The sequence below is a fragment of the Mytilus californianus genome, unplaced genomic scaffold (genome assembly GCF_021869535.1).
Source record: "Mytilus californianus isolate M0D057914Y unplaced genomic scaffold, xbMytCali1.0.p SCAF_6, whole genome shotgun sequence".
In the NCBI taxonomy this organism is placed as follows: domain Eukaryota; kingdom Metazoa; phylum Mollusca; class Bivalvia; order Mytilida; family Mytilidae; genus Mytilus; species Mytilus californianus.
In genome coordinates, this window is record NW_026262712.1 from 113,896,720 (window position 1) to 113,902,760 (window position 6,041).

General features: G+C 34.0%; 1 long non-coding RNA gene across 1 annotated transcript; it reads right to left on the reverse strand.

Annotated features, from left to right (window-relative positions):
- Positions 1–2,657: 2,657 nt before the first annotated feature.
- LOC127706002 (uncharacterized) lies at positions 2,658–4,047 on the reverse strand. Its single transcript, XR_007984144.1, has 2 exons — positions 3,459–4,047; positions 2,658–3,126 (listed from the first exon to the last, which is right to left on the reverse strand). It is a non-coding gene; the product is annotated as an uncharacterized LOC127706002 (long non-coding RNA).
- Between the last annotated feature and the right edge of the window lie 1,994 nt (positions 4,048–6,041).

Genomic DNA, 6,041 nt, shown 5'->3' on the forward strand with positions numbered 1-6,041 from the left:
TATTTGTCTGTTTGTCTTTTTATTTTTGGCCATGACGTTGTCAGTTTGTTTTTGAGTTTGACTGTCCCTCTGGTATCTTTCGTCCCTCTTTTGTCATGATAAAACTATAGACTAATTATTAATCAATATCTTATAAGCATGATGAAAAAAGCATTAGATATTATTAATAGTTCTCTAAAATTAGATATGATGTAATACAGTGTATATCTATTTTCAAATTATAATCAGATATAATTAATAGTTCCAAATATGTTTTTCTTTCATTTGTCACAAATTTATATAGATTTGTAACTTGTCTATAAAATGTCAACAACTTTTATCTACACAATGTAATGTATTGAAATATATACATTAATTAAAATAGATTATTTATTTAAAGGATTTCTCTGCATAATTTTTTTTATATATATAGCATTCAGAAAATTAGTTAATAACAAACAAACCTGTTAAAAAATTCTTCAAATAATTTAACAAAGAATGTCTTTTTAAAAATGAGTTATCTCCCTTTGTACAGAAATATGGTTTAACATAGTACTCTAACATTAGATATGGTCCAGAGTTATGGTCCATAACTCTGGACTAAATCATCAGACCGGAACAAAATTCGAACTTGATCTATAACTTGTCATGATAAAACTATATACCAAATATCAAATCATTGTCTTCAAGAACGAAGAAAAAAGTGCGGAAAGCTGATTTGCAGTACTGACGGATGGACAGACAGACAGATGGACAGACGGACGGAGTGCAAACCTAAAGTCCCCTTCGACTTCGTCGGTAGGGGACTAATAAACAGCAGGCAATATGAGAGATAATATCATCAGCAGCTGCAACAAGCAAGCAATATGGCGGGTAATACCAATCATCGCCAACTGTCACAATCATACAATATGACAGGTGATAACATCAATCGTTACCAGCTGCTATGAACAAGCAATATGAGTGATACCAATCCCTATCAGCTGCCACAAACTGGCAACATGACGGATGTTACCAATCACTACCAGCTGTAACAAACAGGCAACATGATAGATGGTACAAATCATTACCAGCTGCCATCAACAGGAAGATTTGATGGACGATACCAATCATTACAATCTGCCACAAACAGGCAATATGACGTGTGATACAATCATTACAATCTGCCATAAACAGGTAATATGGCAGATCTTACTAATCATTACAAGCTGACATGAAGACAATATGACGGATGATACCCATCATTACCAGCTGACATAAACAGACAATTTGACCCATGATATCAATCATTACCAGCTGCAACAAAGAGGCAATATGATGGATAATAAACAGACAATTTGACGGGTGATACCAATCGCTACCAGCTGACACAAACAGGCAATATGACGGATGATTCTAATCATTACCAGCTAACATAAACAGGCAATTTGATGGATGAAATCAATCATTACCATCTGCCACAAACAGGCAATTTGACGGATGATAACAACCATTACCAGCTGACATAAACACGCAATATGACGGATGATAACAACCATTACCAGCTGACATAAATAGGTAATATGACGGATGATACTTAACATTACCAGCTGCCATAAACAAACAATTTGACAGATGATTCCAATCACTACCAGCTGCCACAAATAAGCAATATGACAGATGATACTAAGCATTAATAGCTGCAACAAACAGGCAATATGACGGATGATACAAATCATTACCAGCTGACACAAACAGGCAATACGACGGGTGATACCAATCATTACCAGCTGCCATAAACAGGCAATATGACGGGTGATACCAATCATTACCAGCTGCCATAAACAGGCAATATGACGGATGATAACAACCATTACCAGCTGCCATAAACAGGCAATATGACGGGTGATAACAATCATTACCAGCTGCCATAAACAGGCAATATGACGGGTGATACCAATCATTACCAGCTGCCATAAACAGGCAATATGACGGGTGATACCAATCATTACCAGCTGCCATAAACAGGCAATATGACGGGTGATACCAATCATTACTAGCTGCCATAAACAGGCAATATGACGGGTGATACCAATCATTACCAGCTGCCATAAACAGGCAATATGACGGGTGATACCAATCATTACTAGCTGCCATAAACAGGCAATATGACGGGTGATACCAATCATTACTAGCTGCCATAAACAGGCAATATGACGGATGATACAATTCATTACCAGCTGCAACAAACAGACAATATGACAGTTGATACCAGTCATCAATAGTTGCAAAAACAGACAATTTGACGGATGATACCAACATATATTGTATGTCTTAGGATTTTTATCAAGCACTATGATTTGCCTGAAACATGCCAAGAGCCTGATATATTGCTCAGATAAAGATTTAACAACAGCTATCAAACAACACAAATGTAATGAGAGATGGACAAAATGTTATGTTCAAACAAAAAAAATTGGATAATAGAGCATTGTGAAGTTTAAAACCTGAACCAGTAAATTTGTGTAACTCCTTTATACAGATTTTTGTGGGCCATTGTTTTATTGGCACTTTTTGTGAATTTGTACAAATGATGACCAGCGTTCCAAAAAATCAGGTGAAAAACCATTGTTAACAATAGAGACAATAGTTTTTTTTATTAAGACAAAAGCGTTAAAAATAAACTGTTAACACAGAGATATATCTCACCTATTTATTATTTTGATAATGCAACTGTTGAAATTAAAACAGCAATACTTTAACATGTAAGTTATGCAAATATTCAAGGTCAATGAACCATGACTGAAGGCACAGGGCTAAACAATCTCCATGGAAATGAGATGTGCCAATGCTAATACAACTGCATACCAATACCATTGACTTTTCACTATGTAAAAGTTTCAAAGTCAATGAACCATAATGAGGGGGTGGGGTTATATAATCTCCATGGAAATGAAACTTGCAAATGCCAATACATTTGCATACAAAATATCATTGACTTGACATTAGTGGTTCATCTTAAACGGACCTAATCACAAACTAATACATATATAAACTAAGCAAAAGTTTTAAAGTCAATAGACCATGACTGAGGGGGCGGGGCCAAATAATCTCCATGGAAATGAGATATTCCAATGCTTATACAACTGCATACCAAATATCATTGCCCTACCACTAATGGTTCCCCATAAACTGACCTAATCACAAACTAATACATGTAAACTAAGCAAAGTTTCAAAGTCAATAGACCATGACTGAGCGGGCGGGGCCAAATATTCTCCATGGAAATGAGATGTGCTAATGCTTATACAACTGCATACCAAATATCATTGACCTACCACTAGTAGTTCCCGATAAACTGACCTTATCACAAACTAATACATGTAAACTAAGCAAAGTTTAGAAGTCAATAGACCATGACTGAGGGGGTAGGGCCAAATAATCTCCATGGTAATGAAATGTGCCAATGCTAATACAACTGCATACCAAATATCATTGACCTACCACTAGTGGTTCACCATAAACTAGACCTAATCACAAACTAATACATTGTTACACATGTATTAGTTTGTGATTAGGTCAGTTTATGGGGAACCACTAGTGGTAGGTCAGTGATATTTGGTATGCAGCTTTTTGACTCCGTCAAGGCGAGACAAAAATCAAGTGTAGCAAAATTTGTTTAAGTAGTATATTTGCTTCTTTTATGAACACTTGCAATCACCACAAGATTTAATATTAAGTTATAGTAAGGCCTCCAAAAGAGAATGCTTGAAGATCAAACACCTGATATCACTACTAGAAAGTAAAATAACAAAATTCCCACTCCAAGGAAAATTCAAAACGGAAAGTCCTTTGTAAAATAGCAAAATCAAAAGCTCAAACACATCTAACGAATTGAAAACAACTGTCATATTCCTGACTTGATGCAGGCATTTCTTTATGTAGAAAATGGTGGACTAAACCTGGTTTTATAGCTAGCTAAACTTCTCACTTGTATGACAGTCGCATAGAATTCCATTATAATTATAACAATGTGTGAATAAAACAAACAGACATTATAGGTGAACACGTCAAAAATGGGGGTACAGCAGTCAAAACAAATAACTGCTTCAGCAAAGAAACACAAAATGGCATATAGACGAAGTACATAAGCAAAAATGGAAGACAAGACCTATCATATACAAGTCACAGTGAGGCCTTTAGCAGGCTATGCTTTAAATTTATGCACCATATCAAAAGTCAAAAAGTAGGGCATTCAGCAGGACATGCTTTATTTCCATGCACCCGCTACAGTGAGGCCTTCAGCAGGCTATGTTTTACATTCAAGCACCAGCTTTTACTCCTTGGTTTTATATCCAAGTCACAATGAGGCATTTGTCAGGATATGCTTTATTCCAAGCTCCTGCTATCACCCTTGAATTTCATACTAAAGTCACAGTAAGGCCCTTCTATATTTTTGTTGTATTTCCCAAAAACCTAGTAATAATAAAATAATTAACAAATACTCCCATTTTAATTCCTATACATATTCAGTAATAAAACAGGAACATGACTTAACAGTAAACATCAACAATAAATCAAGTGTGTACTGGTTTATAGTCCATATACCCAAGATTGCTCCTATATCTGACAGCCCTATAGGGAACTTTCTGTGGCTTTTGGTCCAGTGACCCAGCAGTTCCTAAAACGGATATCAGACATCAGAGTCATCTTGGATTATATCGCACATTATCAAACGTAATACAGATATCTTCCTAATATTCATTTCAAACATAATAAATCAACTATCTGTTGTAATTTAAATTAACAATGTATGACAAAGGTACATTAATATGGGCTAGATGTATTCCTCTTTCCTTATCATTTATTTGTCTCAATGCTATTTAGTAACACTCGCATATCAGTATTTTTTGCAATTCCTAATAAAAGTTGTAACAAAATTATGTGATTTTTGCATTATACAGACTAAAAGACATTTCAAAATTTTAATATTTAAAAAAAAATCTAATATAACCCCTTTTTCATAGTTCAAAAAATTGGATAGGTTTTGAAACATGTAGTAGAATCAAACTAAAAAAAAATATGTTAATGTCATCTAAGATTTATACTACACTTACAAAAATCTGCATGTCACATTATTGAAAGAGTTGAAAGAATAAAAAGAAATTATTAAAAAGAAATACAAACTCACAAGCAGTGGTCTAATTTTACACTAAAGTAGTTTTAACAGTAGATAACAAGATTACATTGTAATTTTAACAATAGATAACAAGATTACATTATCAAACAATTTAACTGGTCACCGATTGATAAATAATTATTTATTAACAATTTACTGACAAATTTTACTGTTAAATGACAGTTTTGAATTACCATGGTTTTACTCACTGAGGTACAGATCCTGTGTACATATATAGCTTCTAATGATCCAACAACCATAGCAACTTATTGATTGACTGCTGTTTTCTAAATCTACTATGGTAATAATATCATGTAAATTCAGGAAAACAGGTGCATAAAATCCACATGAAGTCTGAGTGATAGTTTTGGAGTAAGGTTGGATGTTGTTGAAGGCATAACCCACTTTTAACTAATCAATATCTCAAACGAAACTTAAATGCATTATAAAGACTGAACTAGTATACATTATTGTTTAGGGGCTAGCTGAAGCCTGCCTCCAGGTGCATGATTTTTTGCTGTGTTGAAGACCCATTGGTGGCTGTTTTCTACTCTTTGGTCTGGTTGTTTTCCATTTGACACATTCTACTTTTCCATTCTCAATTGTATTAGCTGTTTGTGCTGTTATGAAGTGCAGAGGAACATATAAGAAAGATGTTTAAATCATGGACTTATTAAATGTTTGCAAGAACAGAATCTCATTTTGTGAAAATAGGAATAATAATAACAAACAATGAAAACTCACAAAATAATCTATAAAACTAATAACCAAAGGTATTGGCTCAAAAAATAACAAGATCAATTATTATTTTCCTGTACTTGAGGGATTCCTTAATACATGTACAAAAGTAAATTCAACTGTTTTCCTTACATAGGACATATTTATGATGAAACAATGATTTTTC